At 44.2% G+C, this 19354-nt stretch overlaps 1 long non-coding RNA gene across 1 annotated transcript; it reads left to right on the top strand.

Moving 5' to 3' along the window:
* Window positions 1-3497: 3497 nt before the first annotated feature.
* Window positions 3498-11411, top strand: LOC126486531 (uncharacterized). The gene is made up of 3 exons (XR_007588142.1): window positions 3498-4824; window positions 8233-8296; window positions 9464-11411. It is a non-coding gene; the product is annotated as an uncharacterized lncRNA (long non-coding RNA).
* The last annotated feature ends 7943 nt before the right edge of the window (window positions 11412-19354 follow it).

Here is a 19354-nt window from a genome sequence, read left to right as displayed (position 1 = left end):
TGAGGAAACTTGTCAGTACCTCTAGGTGAGGAGGCAAAATTTCCACATAATTAAAATAGATCAAAGGACAGCATTTGTGTGTGTGTGTGTGTGACCACATAAAATCGTGCAGTTATAATTTCCTCCACCCAAAGACTTTGAAACACTGGTTGGCTCTCAACTGAATCGTTTGAGACAGAAGGTCTGCAAGCAGGAGGCGCTGCGAAGATGGGAAGAAGCCACTTCTGCCCACACAGCCCATTTCAGCTCTCTGGGACACAAGATCACATCTCCACAGGGGACAGCACTAAGATGGGTTGTCTCACACTTCCTCCCTTCAAACTCTGTTCCCCAGATATACAATTGCAGGCACCATTGTCTGCTGGTACACAGTTGACTTGTTCTCTGGCTCACTGCAATGTATGCGTGATCTTATATAGAAGAAGAATCCATAACCAGAACCAGCTGTCCGTGGACACACATGGGCCACATTGATACAGCCCTAGGTAGGCTGTTGGCTAGAACTGAACTCTGGGGACACAGTGGCCTGTAAGTCATGGCCGCCACAGAACATGGTCTTAACTTATAGATGAGGAAGTGGATGGAAGGAAGGGGCTTCTCCATGTGGAGTTCAAGAGTAAGTTTCTCCACCGTGTTGCCATGGCAGAGTGTTTACCTCCGACTTCTTTCCCAGATCCTACCTACCTACCTCCCCACTCACCAAAATCCACACCTTTTTTTCTTTCTCTCTCATTAGAAAACAGGGAAAAAGAAAAGGAAGGAAGAAAAAGAAGAGGACAGCACACACAGGGGGAAAAAAGGTAAAATGCACGAAACACATGTAAATGCAGAGTGACACGTGTCCACTTGCACAGAGATCCCCTAAAACCACAAAATCAGAAGCCATAATATGTACGTCCAAGACCAGTAAGGTAAGAAAAACACCCAGACAAAGCATTATGAGACAAAAGTCCTCCAAAAATGCCGCTGAGTTCATTTTGTGTTGATCATCTCCTGCTGGTTATGGGGTCTGCACTTAAGTGTGGTTTGTATATCCAGGAGACTACCTTGGAGAAAACCATTCTTTCTTCTTCTTCTTCTTCTTCTTCTTCTTCTTCTCTCTCTCTCTCTCTCTCTCTCTCTCTCTCTCTCTCAGCAGGCAGTCATCAGTTGGTGATTGCTTCTGTGTGAGGGATGGCGGTGTTATCCAGCTTCCTTCCTAGGGCTGGGGCCTGTGTATGTCACCACAGTCTCTGTGTACTCGTGTGTGTGTGTGTGTGTGTGTGTGTGTGTGTGTGTGTGTGTGTGTCCTATTGTACCTAGAAAGTCTTGTTTCCCTGTCGTCCCCACCTCCACTGGCTCCTACAATCTTTCCACCTCCTCTTTTGCATAGGCCTCTGAGCCCTGAGGAGAGGGATTTGATGGAGACATCCCATTTAGGACTGAGCATCCCAAGGTCTCTGACTCTCTGCATGCTGTACCCACTAGTACCAGGAACACTAGTCAGTAGGGGTGAAGACTCTAGGTGGGCATCTGTTTGACTTCTCTGTGTTCAATGAGTTATGTAGGTGTTGTCTTCAGCAACAGGCCTTAACATGAGTTCATTGTTCTCGATTCTCCATTGATTTAATATGTTTCTAATTGAAACAGAATTGCATCACTTCCCCCCCTTTCCTAACTACCCTCCTTCAAACCCCTCACATGCCCTCCCACTCTCCAGTATAAACCTGCTGACGGCATGTATATGGTCCCAAGGTTGACCACTCTGGACTGGACTACCAGTATGGGGAGAGGCTAATTCTCCCAACAGTCATTGCTTACCTGTAGTTCTCTTTCCAGGGGTGGAGTCCCATGAATTTCCCCTCTTTCATGCTACCATATCCATTGATATCGTTGCTGTGATGGTTTTGTTTATGCAGCCAGTTCTAGAAGAGACTGCTTCATCACAGGCTTCCTGGCATTCTGGTTTTTACTTCCCACTCCCTCCTCTGTGGTGCCCCCCGAGTTGTGATGTAGATGTATCATATGGGGCTGGGCTCCCCACAATATGCATTGATTTGTGCATTGTGTCCAGTTGTGGGTTTCTCCGATGGTCTCCATTTGCTAAAAGGGGGTTCTCTTTACAAGGGGTGGTAGCTAGATTACCTGTGGATTTAAGGAAATATTTAGAATGCAATACTAAGGAATTGTGCTGGGCTTGCCAAGTGTGGTTGTAAGTATTTTTCTAACGTCCATGATCTCAGAATCCCCTGGAAGCTGGTTAAGTTTCCAGTACAAAGCTCGATTTCCCTCTTTCTGGGTCCTTAAGTCTGGCCAGATGGCAATTGGTTACCACTGACATGTAACACTTAGGGCACCTTTATGTGTATCTTGCCATGGTGGGAGCTGTCATAGTTTGCAGGTGGTGCAGCTGGGTAAGACTGGAATTGCTTTCCTCCCTTGGCAGCTGACTTGGTGTTTCTGAGACCGTAGAAGCCAGAGTGCAGGAAAGAGGCTGTCAGGTCAGCTCCAACTCCAAATCATCTTAACCGTTGTTGTCTTTAGCAATAGATGCCCCCTCAACCCCTAAGGGGCAACCAAGGGATGAATTGGTAATCCATATTGTTTTAGGAGTCACTTGGACTACCCCGACCAATCATTGCAAAAGTTTCTCATGCCTGGTACTGGGGTTTTGTTAATATACAGTTCCTATGGGCAGCACTGTCAGTCAGGGTGGCTTAACTTCTTTTAAGGTGTGTGTGTGTGTGTGTGTGTGTGTGTGTGTGTGTAGTCTTATATGCATTGTGAATAAGTTTAAGTAGATAAAAAATAATGTGATTCTTTGAGACTTTAACAAACAAGAACCTTAGCATTATTTCCCCCTTCCCTCCTTCTCCCTTCCTCTTCCCCCATTGAAGACCCTTTCTTGTTACTTCATTTGCCACTTCATATCACCTATATTCAGCCATTCCCTTCCCAAGTTACAGAGAGAGAGAGAGAGAGAGAGAGAGAGAGAGAGAGAGAGAGAGAGAGAGAGAGAGACTGATGCCCTCTGCAGGCTTGGTGAGGTAGCTGCAAGTGCTACCTTGACAATATATAATCAGAAGAACCTGCATGATAGCCAGGAGTGAAATGGGGTGCTGAGTATGTGGAAGCTGACAGGGAGAAGGACAGGCCTTCGAGGTGCTAAAAGAGAGTCTGCAAGGTGATGCTGATGGTGAGGGTTGGGGAATTGAGAGGTGATTTCATTGCATAGCGTTAGTTCACACTCAACACAGAACACCTGCTTCTCATGATAACTGCACTGTACAGTTTTCTCCTGGCGGGTTTCAAATCTAGAGGTATGTGGAACATGGGTCCGTTTGATGACAGCTCTGAGAGCAGGTACCTGACACAGAATATTAATTTTGTGTGTATATCACAGTACACAGAAGAAGGCCAGACACGGTGTCTGCACTTGAAGCTTTTTATTTGACCGTCCACATCTAGACACAAATTCTTGCTCTTCACATTTTCCTCTTTTTTTCCTTTATTTTTGTTCATTTTGGAGACGGGGAGATGGTTTGGGATCTGAGTTCAGATTCATGACGTCCATATTAAAAAACAGACACATTGATGGGCACCTGTAATGCCATGCTAGAGGGAGGGATGGACAGAGGCAGGAAGACCTCTGGGGCTTGCTGGTCAGCCAGTGTAGCCCATTTCTGAGCTCCTGGTTTAAAGAGAACCCACTTCAAAAGTCAAGGTGGACCATCTGCCGAGGAAGTTGTCTTTGTGTCAACTTCAAGTCTCTCCAGGCTCACACGTGCACACATGCACACTGCTACACCCACACACTCATGACCATTTGTACGCGCCTCTTCGTGCTTCCCAGCTGGTCCCTGTTTCAGGCAGATGCAGAGTGCTGGCCAGTTAAGGAAGGGAAGGCTGTATTGGTGCTCTCTGGAGCAACAGAACTGATAAGATGAATATATCTAAATGTATTAGAGAATTTATTAAACCAATGTAAATTAGAATAGTGCCAAATATTGTCTCACTCCTGAAGGACTGAGCACCTAGCATTGCCAGGTCCTTGCGGCTGGTGCCTCACATTAGGAGTAGAGACATGGTGGCTGTCTCGCATAGAAAGGCCAACAACCTGGCAGTAGAAAGGCCAACAACCTGGCAGTTCCTAGATCTTTGAGGCTGGGTGTCTCAGCAGTCTTAACCTGGAGCTGAAAACCAGGAAGGTTTTAGAAGTCAGTATTAGAAGCCCAGAATTCCTGGTTCTGATAGCAGGAGTTGGTAACAGCAAAAGGCCAAACCACAAGAGGGAGCCAAAGGCAACTAATTTTCCTTCTGGTGCCCCAGTCAGGGTGAGCCATCTGCATCAGTTAAGGCAAGCAAGGACAATTCTTCACTTACAGGTTGCTACTCAGGTAAGCCCCTATAAATACCGAAAACAAGGGACATAATTCCAACATATGATGATATCAAAAAGACATTCTTATTCCAAAAGAGACTAAACAAGCCTATAGAAAGTAAGCAACTGTACCAAAGCAAAACCAAAGTCAGGAGAGAAAATCCAAACCTTGCAGCTCTGATGGAGGAAGGTCATTGAGCAATAAAGAAACTGCTTGGCTGGCCCTGATAGGTTAAAGCATAGGTGGGAGGAGTAAACAGAATAGAATTCTGGGAGGAAGAGGAAGTGAGGTCAGACTCTGCTCTGCTCCCGGAGAGACCCGACAGCTCTGCTCTCTGGAGCAGAGACACCATGCTCAGCTCTCCCGGGTAGACTTGACAGCTCTGCTCTCTGGAGCAGAGACGCCAGGCTCCACTCTCCCAGGCAGCTCCGACCCAGGATGGATGTAGGCTAGAATCTTCCCGGTAAGCGCACCTTGGGGTGCTTACACACATCATTAGAAATGGGCTAGTCCAGGTGCGAGAATTAGCCTGTAAGGGCTAGAGTTCATGGTCCAAGCAATGTTTAAATGAATACAGTTTGTGTGTTGTTATTTCGGGCATAAGCTAGCAGGCGGCTGGGGTGCTGGGGACGCAGCCCCGCCACTCCTATTTCAACACAGCTCCAAATACCAGCATCTGGAACCGGGGTAGCAAAGTCCTTGAATAATATTTAGGCTTTTAATCTCCATAACTTAAATAGGATAATACAGACAACATTTGACCACTAATATTATCATCAAAGATGCTGCATTACATGATAAAGAAATAAAAGAAATCACAGAGGTCTTCTTAACATATGCATGAGCATATTCTGAACAAATAGGGCAGGAACCTTCCTCTCAGTTACAATCCTCATTTCTAGAACTGGTCACTTGGTGGGTTTTGATTGTTTGTTTTGTTTTTGCTTTTTTTTTTTATAGCAACCTACCTCCACTACCCATTCTGTATTTCCTCTGCCCTGAGCAAGGACTACAGCAGGCCTTCATGCTTTATCTGAAGGGGTGATGCACGCCTTTATTTCTGAAAGGTCTGGGTCCTTTATCTTCCTGCCTGGGTTGGGTTGTTGCAAGTTCCCACTGACCTTAATCACAGGACACGGCAACTCCAAGAGACTCCCTAAAAGTCTTCTGCGCTCTGGAAATAATCTTCCTTATCTCCATTTTGGGAAAGTAGCCAAATTTTCCCCCTGGTAATCTGGATCAATCACATATCTTAACAGCGTTCCCTCCTTCTTAGCCAACTGACTCAGGGGCATCAGAAGCCCAGAACACCAAGAGGAAGTCCTCACTTTCTGTAAAGTGTTGTGCTTGTTGCATCTCCTGGTAGAAGTGATCCCTCTTCTGGAACCAAAACTTCCAAGTCCATAGATCACAAGGTCACAGTAAAAAGCAGCAGGCGACCCTGGTGGATCAGTAGGGATAATAATGAATGGAGCCATTCCTATTTCCACCCCTTGAATCCTGCACCAGGGAATCTTAGCTTTGAGAGAGATTGTACCATATGTTGGAAACTCGTTCAAACATATACTGCCTTGTCAAAAACTCTCTCCCGGGGCTGGAGAGATGGCTCAGAGGTAGAGTGTTGGCTGCTCTTCTAGAGTTCCTGAGTATATTCCCAGCAACTACATGGTTCACAGCCATCTGTAATGAGATCTATTGCCCTCTTCTGGCCTGTAGGTGTACGTGCAGGCCAAACACTATGCATAGTAAATAAATCAATCAATAAACAAATAATCCTATCCAGCCACCAGCCTATCGCCACCCAACTGCCTTCTTAGCTGTATATTAGCTACTTTCTGCTGCTGTAATAAAAGACCATAACAAAGGTAACATAGGGAAGGAAGAGTTTGCCTTGTCTTATGGTTCCGAGGGATAGCTGTCCATCAAGGCAAGGAGGCACGGCAGCAGGAAGCTGAGACCATATCTCTAAGGACAAACACGAACCCGAACAAAGAGGAGGTAGGACGATGCCAGAGACCAGTCTCAGCAGAGAAGTGGAGCTCGAGTCTGGGATGTCTGGAAGGTGAAGTGAGTACCCGATCATAGGATTCTGATGCGAGCTGACAGGCTAACAGCTGCAGGTTCTTCTTTCCTGAGCTTCAAACCTCAGTCTTTTATTGTAAATTTTACACAAGGAAAATTATTCTTTTCTCTTGTCATAGGTTAATCATTACCTGAGCAAAGCAGTTCATAAGAAGTATAAAGATTCTTTGAAATCAGAACATCGTCATTCATTATGACACTTCCCCAGTTCCCAAGCCTCATGCCAGCTACTATATTCTTAATTCTTAGCCAAGTTAATCATAAACCAACTTCTGAGGCTTTCACCTCAGAGGCTAACTACCTGAGGTTTACAGAAGCGTAGTTCAGTGGGTTTTACTCCATTGTCGTACCTTTTCCATTGTTGTTCCTCACAATTCGGATGTTGATTTATAAGGCCATAGGCAGTCAACCCTAACAGCCCTAGGTTCCACAGAAACTCTATTCATCATAGCCAAGTTCCTTTTTGTTTCAGCATAAGTCTTTTGCCAAGTTTCATAATCAGGCAAAGAACAATTTCTGCATTTCCCATAACCTGCTTTACAACTTCAATGCCTGCCCGCTCTATCAGATCAAGAGGACTCATATTACCATACAGCACATTTATATTTTTAGAAACCACTGGTGTGGAAGGAGAAAAAGAACATGGAGGACAAGTACATTAATAGAACTGCTATAACCAGACTCATTTGTAACATTGCCAAATGCGTATGCAGACACCATAGAAGCGGTCCTCGGGGCATGCAGGTGTTTTCTCCTTGATCACTCATTTAGCTGCCACTGGGTTGTCTGGGGGGAGCTGCTTCCTGCATCTCAGGAACCGCATGGGGGAGGGGGCTAAGGGTGGGTGGGGGGCTATGCCTTGCTATCTTCAGCCCAGCAAGGTTATGAAATCTCAAAGTTCACCCCTAGTGGCATACATACGTACTTTCTCCAGCAAAACCACAGCTCCTGACCCCCTGAAGCAGCACCACAAACTGCAGAGCAAGTATCCAAATCTGAGAGTCTATGGAGGACACTTCTCATTCAAACCACCACAGGTTCTATCTTGAAAAATGTTATTCTACTATTCTGTCAAGTCAGCTACTTCATGATTGAAGGAATCACAGAGAAAAACTGAGGTTCGGCATTTTTAAAAGCTATGGGACTTTAAAGTTTTATATTGTGATATTAATGTGAGATCTGAGAGTGAAACAAGAAAGGAAAGGTTATGTTTCAACAGCGGTGTTTGTGTGCCAAGCTGGCAAGGGTCAATTGTACTGGTTAATTTTTCTCAACTTGACACAAACTAGAGTTATCTGGGAAAAGGCAACCTCAGTTTAGGAATTTCCTCCGTAAGATTGACCTATAATCATATCTGCAGGACATTTTCAAAATTTTTACATCGTGGCAGATGCTGACCACTGTGGGCAGTGCCATCCCTGGGTGGGTTTGCCTGAGCAGTATAAGAAAAACAGCTAGCTGAGCAAGCCAGAGGAAGTTCGTCAGGAACTAGTTTTCTCTCTGGTGCCTGCTTCAGTTCCTGCCTCCAGATTCCTTCCTGTGTTCCTGCCTTGACTTCCCCTAAGGGAGAGCTAGAAGTTGTGAGCTGAAATGAACTTTCTGACCCAAGGTGGCCAGTGTTTGATCACAGCAAAAGATAATTAACTGAGACAAAGGGTCTTTCACACAGAGGGGATGGGTCATAAACAATTTCGGTACTATATTCCCCGCATGCGTTCCTGTGGTCTGAGTCCACCATTTCTCAGATGCCCATTTGCCCCACTTGAGCTGTGTTTCTTCTTATAACTAGATACAAAGAATCAGACTACAAGGACAAAAGGGACAGCCAGCTGTTAAATCCTTCAATGCATCAGGTATATGGCTGCCTATACAACCAATATCAGAATCAAGCGACAATCTGGGTTTTTTTTTATTTCTTTGCTTTTTTTAAAGTTAATTTAGACTTTAATAGTTCCGTGCATGCATATAATATATTTTGGTTAAACTCTTCTCCCATCTTCCTCCTCCTCTGTCTCTGTCTCTCTCTCTCTGTCTCTCTCTCTCTGTCTCTCTCTCTCTCTCTCTCATTCCCACCAACTTCCTCCCTTCTTTTCCTTCCAACAAGTTCCCCTCCCGCTTTAATGTCTTATTGTTTTGCTTTGCTTTTGCTTTTGCTTTGAGACCCATGCGGTTTAACTAGGGCTGCCTATGTGGGCCTGGCTGTGGAGCTATGCACTGGGGAATGAGTAACTTGTCAATGATCGCATCACCGGAAAACCCTGACAATGTAAATGGTCAAAATAGCAGGTAAAGAGGCAGGTATTTCATAAGAGACAACAAGAGAGTGTTGGTCACGACACAAGGCAAAGAACAGAAATAAAGGTATGGGAAGTTAGATAACATGGCCCAGGCTCCAGTAATCCACAGTCATGGTGACCTTCCACACAGGTTTTAACTGTCAAACAGTGCCCAGTTAAAGCCTGACTTGACAGATGTGAATATGTGGATGCCTGACACATGCCTGTCTCATCCTGACCTATCCTTACTGCAGGAGAAGAAAAGCCATTAGTCACAGGTAGCAGGAGAGGATAGTTTTCTGTAGAGATGGTTTGACACGTGTTTCCAGATCCAAAGAGCTCTGCCTGAAAGCAGGCTGTCCAGAGGGAATCTGTTCCCCGTGTTGAGGCCATGGAAGGTCCTCTTCAGGCCATTTAGGTCCTTCCTCTCATGACATTACACCCAGAGAGGCAGATAAGTAAAATGGCAGGGCTGATTGAGAATATGTTGTGTACCTGACCAGGAGCTTCGGAATGACATATGGATCACCGAAGATGGATCTTGGTTGTTCAAAGGATTTGGTGAGGATTATAAAGGTTAATATTGACAAAGGCAACTGAACTCCTGGAAAGGAACACGTGAATCTAATGAAAGGAGCTTATAGAATGATTGTCTTTGAGAACTGTAGAGAGCTTTTACCATAGTTAATCCCAGTAAATGTGTGTATGTGTGGTGTGATATTAACTAATATTCCTACATTCCAGGATTGGGGTCATCAGATAACAGTTACCCCTCCCAATCAGTGTGTAGAGGACAGAAGAGAGAGTATAGCATCCTCATAAATTGTGAACTCACAGGAGAGCGAGCTGAGCAGAGGATGACGGGTTGACAGAATAAAAGGGGAAGAGAAGGAATGAAGAGCAGCCCAAAGGAGGAGATGGATGCTGGAGCAGTGCCTCTTCTGAGAGCAGACCCAGAACCTCCAGCCTCAGAAAGAGGCCTAGGACAGAAGGCAGCTCTGTGCACCTAGATCCGTTACACCTGAACCGCCCCCGCCCTCACTGAGGCATCCATTTCTGATCTGTGCCTGTGTCTCCTCTGGAGTTTCAGTGAACATTTATTCACTCAGTACCTGCCTCACTACCAAATTCGTTCCTTAACTCTTGCAGTCTGGGATTGTTATCCACAATTAAAAGAGAACTTCCACCCACTTCCCACAGCTAATGGGACAACACAGACCCACAGTCTCCTAGGCTGAAACCCTTCTTCCCTAACCTACACAGTGCTACACCACTGCCAACCTGCTGGTCCCTCTCCTGCACTGGACACCTCTTGGTTCGTGTTCATCATGGGCCACAAGCTGGGGCTGCTCTCCTGAGCACAGAAAAGAGATTATCTGAGTCCCAGGAATTTCCTTGCCTGGAAGCTGCTGCCAGTGCTGTGGACATCATAGATGTGCCAGAAAGACTGCAGGGAAGGGCATTTGTACAGGAAATAGCAGAGCTATGCTGGTCTCTGGAACTCCTGGGAACAAAACGACGGGAAATTTTAAATATGCGTGTTCTATTCCTTATAGATTCCCGTCAGCCACGGGAAAATGACCTGCCAGCAGCAGCCACACAAAGTCCCCCTCCACCCCCTCCCCTTGTCCTGGAGCCCTGTCCTCCACCCCTGGCCAACCGAAGCGTGTCTCTCTGCCGCATCTCCCATGTCAAAAGGAATGCAGAAGTAGGACCTCTGAAATCACCCTCCTCTTCCTGGACGTGTGGTGGCTGAATTCTTCTCTCATCACAGATATCTCAGAAGAGACGTCTTCTCCCTAACTAAACCCAGAACCTCCACAATAACCAGCCAGGGGCTCCCATGTGCCCCACAGACAATACATTTCTTCAAGATGGACAGGCTTGTACTTCTGTAGGAACCCCCACTGCCATTCGTGAGACCATGACCCATTCCTCCGTGGCTGTATCCTTTACCTACAATGGCACTGGTCCCTAACAACACCTACCACAGGAAGCTGGGAGTCCTGTGGAAAGAAAAACAACAAAACCTTACTACATTTTCTTCAGATTTCATACAGAAAAAAAGGGGGGGGCTCTCCTAAATGAGTTCCCAGTTCATTGGAGAAGTCATCCCTGCCATGTGCAACAGAGGAGCCAGTGAAGCTCCAACTTCCCGTCAGCCTCCCTCCTCCCTCCTGGATTCTTCCCAGGCCCTCTCTGTGCCTACAGTCCAATCCCCAACCATTGGACGCATGGCTGGTTTCTGGTCCTTCCGTCAAAGGCACTCTCCTCGAGGAGTCTCAACTATTCTTCTGGTGTCATCTACACTAACACATGCCCAGGGGTGGGGTGGACAGCTGGGAACTAGCAATGGCGCAGGAAAGGGACTGATGGCTTAGCCAAGAAAGCAGCATCCAGAAGAATGAAGAGGAACCCTGGGGAGCCCTTCATTCTCCAAGTTCCATTGAACAGATCCCACAAAATACTCTCCTGTGCCTCATTCCCAGGAGAAAGGTAGACGTAAGGAGAGGACGGCGGCCTGTGATGAAGATACTGAGCAGGATGGAAACATGAGGGTCAGGACACCGAGTAACACAGAAAAATCAATATTCCCTTTGAATCGTATTCATTGTGCAATTTATCAGCTACCTACCAAACGAAAATAAAGATTCTAAATAGCATATGATCTTTGCTACATACAGCTATAAGATATTAATACTGCAATCAAAACTTCAAACATCACCCTCCATCTGATATTTGGGGGTTCATTCTAGTATAAGGACTGACTATTGTAATGTAAACAATGCCAAAATAAACACAAGAAGTTTAAAACTGTCTCGTGGAAGCAGGAGGAATGCTTAGAAGACACCCCTAGATTTTGTTAAAATTTGGGGGAGATACAAATGTATGTCTAAGCCAGGGGGTAATCCCAGCAATTGAGGCGAGGGAGACGGGGGAGGCAGACAATCCTCAGGTACACACACAGCAAGTCTGAGAATAACCTGGGCTACAGAACTATGTGAGATGTCTAAAAGATTAGTGGAGTGTGTGTGTGTGTGTGTGTGTGTGTGTGCATGTGTGTGTGTGTGCGTGTGTGGGTGCATGCATGCGTGTGTGGGTCTGTGTATGTATGTGTATGTACATGTCTGTGTGTCTGTGTGTGTGTGTTTCCTGCATTCAGGAAACATAAAACTTTATGAGCAAAACAAATACAGAGGCCATTAGAATTCTAGATGGTGAGTATTGGCAATGAATTTTTAACTGGGTGGTAGTCTGCTTAATAAATACTTCTGAAAGATGTTCTATCCTAAGCCTGGACTTATGGACCTGTTAACTATGTCTCAGTTAAGGATTCTGAGACGAGAATATTGAGTACATTTGACTACAAAAGTGGGATCTTGCAGCATTTGTTTTACAAAAAAACAGGCATATTTGAAGATGGCAGAATGTCCTTCTAAAGTCGGAAGGGTATTCTGTTGTGTGTAGTTATCACATTCGCCAAGTCCGCTCATCTAGCAGTACCCATGTAGTCTAGTTCCACTTCTTAGCTGTTTGACAGGGCTGGTGGCTGTTGTCCCAACGTGTGCTGCCCTCTGCTGGCAACAGATCATCAGGAAAACCGAGCTGATGGGGCTGGAGAGATGGCTCAGCTGCTCAGAGTGTGAGCTGCTCCTCCAGAGGGCCCCAGCTTGGTTCCCAGCTCCTACATCAGGTGGGAGAGGGATCTGAAGCGTGTGGCCTCTGCAAGTGCCTTCATGTATGTGACATATGTACACACAGACATGCATACACATAAAGTAAAAATAAAAGTAAATTCAGCCTCCTCTCATGTATGTGTGTGTGTGTGTGGAGTTCATGATATATATATATATATATGGTAGAGTATGAGGCTGAGCTGAGAAGGAAAGGAGATCTAAGACAACAATGCTGGTGAAGACAGCCCAGCAGGGAACAGCACTGGCTGAGGTAGACACAGTACAGTTCACAAACACTGGCCAGGAGCCGGTGGCTAAAGAAACTGCTGGCAAATCCTAAGTGTGTGTGGGACTGAGTGGGCAGCAATGGGCTGCATGAGCCCAGGTTCTGATATTGAATAGCAATATTGTTTACAGTTGGGGCTCACAATAAGGAGCCTGTCAGGAGAGATCAGATAGATGAATTCTCACTTTGTTCATTAATTTGAGGGGTTAACATCTGGCCGTAGAAGGCCGTCAAGAGTGCAGGCTTTGGAATCCGTTGGCTTTGCTACAGTGAAGTACAGGATGAGATGAACTGCAAGTGTGTGAGGAGAAGAGCCTGGGAAGTTAGAAGGCTTCTGCAGAGCAGGAAGAGCTCAGAATCTCAGTAGACGAGGCTAGAGAGGCAGGAGCCTGTCCAGGTCAGGGTGGAACCAGAGGAGACAGATCTAAAAAAGGCCACAACAGCCTCAAACTCCACAGTAAGATCACAGGGTAACACAGAGCTAGAGCCATGAGGGTATCACAAACCTTTCCTCTTCCTATCTCCAATGAGCACAAACATCAGGAAAAACACCAGTTACAGTGACTGAAGAAGAAAGGTGTACAGGATTCCATGAGTCTCATGTGAGAAACAGGGAGAGAACTGGTGTGGCTTTAATTAATATCCCGTCCAAGAGACCCTCTGAGGACGAGTGATCTGAGGCTACAGAAGCTGGAGAAGAGTCGGCTAAATGCCTGGTCACTGCTGGAGCCACCGCGAGAGAGCAAAGGAGATACCTTGGCCACTGTTAAACACCATCAAAACTCCAACTACACAATAGAAGGGAAGGGCCTCCGAGAGCGCATTCACGTAGCGCATGAAACAAAGGTCAGCTTAAAGCCCTACCCAGTCCAGAAGAGTCTTGCATCAGCTCGGGATAGTTTTTTGCTAATTTAGTTCAATATCTGAGGTTTTCATTTTAATCCTTTTCATGCTCTATATACTGATCATATTCCCCACCCTCCCTCCACCCCTCCCACAAAACCCCAACTCCTCACCCACCCAATGTTATGTTATTTCTCTCTTTTAAAACAACTAAATACAAACACAGAAACAAAACACAAAAATGAAAATCAGAGCATTCAAAAGACCAAAAAAGTGTATGCAAAAAACCACGATGTTTGTTTTTGTATTGGCCTAGTAACACTGGGCATGAAGCCTGCCCTGCAGTGTAGTTGATATTCTAGTGACACTTCATTGGTTTCTTTCTGCTATTAGGTATCAATTACAAATAGCTCTTGGCTCTAGATGGAACCCCGCATCATCTTCTCCCTCTTAGTGCTGGGACCCTATGTTACTTGAACACACACAGGCCATGTGCATGCTGCTACAGTCTTCAAAAGTTCATATGCACGTCAGCCCTGTTTCCTTAGAGCTCTAGCATTTACTGTCTTTCTGCCTCTGCTTCCATATATGATGTGGGATTCCCCTCTGTATGCTGTGAATATGTTTTATTACCATTGGCTAATAAAGAAGCTGCTTTCGGCCAATGACTTAACAGACTAAAACCAGGCAGAGATGCAGAGAGAGAGAGAGAGAGAGAGAGAGAGAGAGAGAGAGAGAGAGAGAGAGAGAGAGAGAGAGAGAAGGCAGAGTCAGGAAGACACAATGTAGCTGCTGAAGGAGGCAGACACTGGAAGCTTGCTGGTAAACCACGAGCCTTGTGGTAATACACAGAATAATAGAAATGAGTTAATTTAAGATGTAAGAACTAGCTAGAAATATGCTTAAGCTATTGGTCAAACAGTATTGTATTTAATATAGTTTCTGTGTGATTATTTCAGGTCTGTGCGGCCAGGAAATGAAGAAGGAGCCTCCACCAGCAGATTGGCTCCAACGTGGGCTGGCTTTGTCCGAATAAAACCTGAGAGAACTTGAAAAGTAATTCTAGACAAAAAGAAACAAATGTTTGGTACAGTTTCTTGGTAGCCCCATTTTTTTTTCTGGATGGGCTCATTTGCAGGCAGTGAGCAGGGGTGCCAAGGCTCCTTTAAGAGAGGTCTTCCTGATTCAGCATTAGCAGCAAAAGAATGCACGATTTCTTTATGAAATGGCAGTTTCTGGTTCATACTAGTCACACTAACAGCTCTGGCTCTTTCAGGAGGCCAAGCACTTAAATGCAGTCTCCGAGCAGCGCAGTACAAATTGCTTAAGGGTGACATAGACCCGCTGCAACCCTGGAGCTGGGGCAATGTGTATGGCTCTCAGAGGCAGTAAACATGCCTCCACCATATTGGACTGGGCAGAGACAACAGGCAATGCTGAGGAGCTGGTCCTAGCCACACCCACTTAACATTTTTTAAAAAGGCACTCCTGGACAGAAAATAATTAAAGATATGCAATAAAGACAAATTCAGACAGAAATAAACTTCTAAATGGGTCACAGTGTGTTTTAAAAATGTATGTAAGCCTGAGAGAAAGAAGAAAAAGAGTATAGAAAAATAAAACAAAGTCTTTAAAGAGACAGTACAGACAGTCATAGATTAAAGAAATAAAGAAAAATAAGCAACCTAAAAATGGAATATACATAGAGAGTCTGGATTATGTATATAATTGTGTTTTCTTTGAATTTTGTGACTACACAGAGAGATTTGATTCTGGGGGCTGCTAAGCTAAACCAATACATATATTTTATAGGTATTTTGACTTCAAAATTTGAGGTTAAGACTATGTTGCTTTGGAAAAGAGGTTCTTCTTTTGTTTCCACAGAGGATGAAAAGCTGTGAATTCCTTCCAGACTAATGTGGTTTGATGGAACAAGACTCCCTGAAAGGTCTCCATAAATACCCCCAAAAAATTACTTCATCCAATAAAAAGCAGGAAGCAGTCCAAATTCCCAAATATTGTTTACAAATGTTTGTTTACATTTAAAGGGGGATACGGTATAGATATGAATAATTTGCATTGGTATGGATCTTGGTCTATTGATACAAATTTTAGGTCAACTTTGTTACATGTATATTTCTGTTCTTGATTAAGGTATTGTGTTTGTGCAGCTCATTTAAAATGTAATGCATAATTAAGAAATACAGGTTAATAGTCATCTATTATAATCAAGCTTGTAATCACGTTAATTAGTTTTCTAAATATACAAGTAACATGTTGCATGTGACTTACTCTGGATATATCTAAGCCCTTCTGCACGTCTAAATTTAAATGGAGTTGGTCAAATGAGGGAACATCTGGGTTATGCCTTTCTAAAGTAGTTTTTAGGAACTGTCATGTTATTGTTGAAGTGTGAAGTTGTAACTCTGCTTGGACTGTGGACAGTCAACAATATGTACTTCAAAGTTGCACTATTGCAAAATGGGTACTTGTACACTATTTTTTTTGTACTACTGGTATTGTACCAGAAACACTTTTTTTATTGTTACTTGCTTTTTAAACTTTGTTTAGCCACTTAAAATCTGCTTATGGCACAACTTGCCTCAAATCCATTCCAAGTTATATATTTGTTTTCCAATAAAAAAATTACAATTTTAAAAAAAGATTCTCTGGTGCGGATTGATATCTATGGATATGGCAGAGTGTGGTGAGGAGTCATTTTAATGCTATGCCCCTTTGGCAGAATAATAGCATAGACTTTCCTATCCTATCCATGACCTATCTAGTCTCAGGTCCTTGAAATTTTAGCAGGGTCAGGCATGCATTCCATCTCATGAAACGGTCCTTAAATCTAATCAGAAAGTATTTAATTAATCCCATAACATTTGTGCCACTATTTCATTGGTATATTTTTCAGCCAGGTTGTAGGTCACGGGATTTATAGATGGGTGATAATAATGGTTACATTTTCTTCTCCAGTAGCGTGCAGAATACTCTCCAGCCCCATGAGTGCCAGTTAGTAGGAGTAAAGCTTCCAGCTAGACACCAGCTTGACTTCTCTATGAGCATGTGTCTTCCACAACAGATCTTTGCCATCAGGTTGTGAGGAGCAGCCAATAACCTTGGCGATGCCAATGATGTTTGGGGGTCTCAGAGGAACCCTTTGGCTAATGACTCAATAAGGTGCAACCCATTCCTGGAATTGGAGGCTTTTCTCGATAGTATAAGATATCTGCTGTGGCATTGTCTCTCTTGTTAATTGGTAAGTTCATTAAGATTCCTTTTGTGTGCGTATTTGTTTTTGGAAGCTTCTGCAGTAGTAGGTTTCCATATGGGTTTTCAAATGCCATTTATTGTAGGTGTTCTTCAACCATATCTCCTCTTTTACAATATAACAGTGCTGAAAAGAATATAGGAAAGGGGGACATTTATTCATGGCCGGTGGGGGTGCAAACTTGCACAAACACTATGGAAACAAGTGTGGCAGTTCCTCAGGAAGCTGGGAATTTATATAGATCCAACTATATTACTCTTGATAATAACCCTAAATGATTCTATACCCTACATGGAGATACTCTCATTCATGTTTATTGCAACTCTATTCATAACAGCCAGAAACTGAAAATAGCCTAGATGTCCATCAACTGATGAACAGACAGTAAAAATGTGGTCCTTTCACACAATGTAATATTATTCAGCTGTTAAGAAAAATGAAGTTATGAAATTTTCAGGTAAATGTATAGTGCTAGGAAAAAATCTTCCTGAATAAGATAAGACATATACTGTCTTATGTGTGTTTATTTTTCTCTTACATGGAGTGCCAAGGAGAGGATCTCCCAAGGAAACAGAAATAGAATACAGTATTACAATGGACTCAAAATGTTTTATTCCCTTTGCTCTCCTCTGGCATAGTACCATCCCTTACTCAGAACAAATCAGAAACAGCTGGATGAGCCGGGGAGCTGAACTCCCAGAGCAGGTGAGGAAGATGATCAACGTTCTTGTGCAGGCAGTGCAGGTGGGAAAGAGAAGAAACAACAGCATTCATGGAAATCATTTCCTGGTTGTGCAAATAAGGAGATTCACATCTTATCATGGCCCTAAAAGTCAATAGAGATTTCACCCTAGAGGGAAGAGTCGAGCCCTGGAGAAAGGAAAGGGTATTAAAGGTTTCAAGAATGGGAATAGTGGTCCCTACTTTATTCTTTGAGTACTGCTTATTTGACAAAATTTACCAAGAAAAATAGAAAAAGCACAATGAGGGCATAAGTTCAGTGGGGACACAGGATGACAAAGAAGGGAATGTGGAGGGGGTAACTAATACTAGGGATGTCTGAAATATTCATGTGAAAACTTACTATTTCATAAGCTTCATGGATAAATAGGTAGATAGACAGAGAGATGACAAAAGTTGAAATGAAATTGTCCAACACAGAGGTTAACTCGAGTCCTAGGAACCACAGGTTGTCAAGCAAAAAAACAGGTAAGGCACACCTCCTTATCAGTTGTTGATCAGTGAGTCCCCAGAGACCACCAAAAGAACACAAGCTATTCTCACTGCTCCCAGTTGCCCACCAGAACTTGATGTCAAGACCCTGTAACTGCAGACATCAGATACTGGACACAAGACATAGAGAAATCCAACTGATTCTGGCCAGGAAGCTTTCTCGATGCGTGCTAGCTTCCACAGTACCAGAAGGGGCCATGATGGCTGCAGGGAGGAAAAGTCAAGGTCTTACCCATCTGAGAACACTGTGAGCCATGATAATGACCCTCTGGGAAGATTTGTCCATGAGTGCAATAGTGGTTTGAATGCTGTGTGAGTAGTCAAGTGTTTTCTAGTTGGATTTAAGACCCCTCTGCAGGAGCAAACGCATGTCTGTTGATGTAAATCTGGCCAATAATCCAAGGTTGGGGAGCTCACATGCCCTGGGTGACAAACTCTTACTGTAGTTGTGTTAAATTGACATACTGCCAAATTACCTCCTAAATACTTCCCTACACTCATAAGTGTAGTTCTCAGTCCCCTTCAAAAAGCTTTCGCAGTGGGCATTGGTTAACACCGATATTCACAACTTGTCGAAGCACAGAGAATTAAATGTGTCCATAAAATGCTTTACACTAAATGAGACCTCTGTATCACAGTTCCTGCCCCCAAGGCTCGGGGAATGTCACAGGAAAGTGAGCAGAAATAGCAGAGAAGGCAGAGGTTAAGGAGGACCAGAGCACAGCAATGAGTCTGGGCATGGCCGGCCTGTTGCACTCACTTATTCAAGTAGCTATGGCCACGTGCACAACACCTGTGCAAGATGAAGTCAGCCAACATCCCAGCACAAGGAGGGGAAAGCTCTCAAGCCCCACCCTAAGAGGAGGATCTTTGGGCAGCTGGAGTGAAGGACATGGAAGAGGGATCCAGGGGGAGTTGGAAGGAGAGTTCCAGGAGAAGATCATCAAAATATATTGTGTTCATATATGAAATTCTTGAAGAATAAACTAAAAAGTGAAAAATAAAGTCTTTGCCATAAAGCTATAGAAGGAAATTCTAGCTAAAATTGCCAGTTATTAGAATTTCCCTAACATTTTGGTACACACAGTTGCCACACCAACTCTAGTGTCGTCTGTGTGACATGACATATGTCATTATGCCGGACAGGAGCTATGTTTCCCATGGGACTAGGCTTCCTGGAGGTCAATGGCAGACAGCCTGGTATTAGCCACAACTGTGGCATAGATGGGTCTCTCGATTAGCTGGCTATGCGGGATATGAGCTTTGCACAATCTCTTTTATAATAATGATAAAATATGTGTATATATATGTATATATATATA

This window comes from Alexandromys fortis, unplaced genomic scaffold (assembly GCF_014885135.2).
Source record: "Alexandromys fortis isolate MF-2015 unplaced genomic scaffold, M_Fortis_MF-2015_v1.1 scaffold_152, whole genome shotgun sequence".
NCBI classification, from domain to species: domain Eukaryota; kingdom Metazoa; phylum Chordata; class Mammalia; order Rodentia; family Cricetidae; genus Alexandromys; species Alexandromys fortis.
The sequence above is the reverse complement of the archived record's forward strand: the minus strand, read 5'-3'. Positions and strand labels throughout refer to the sequence as shown.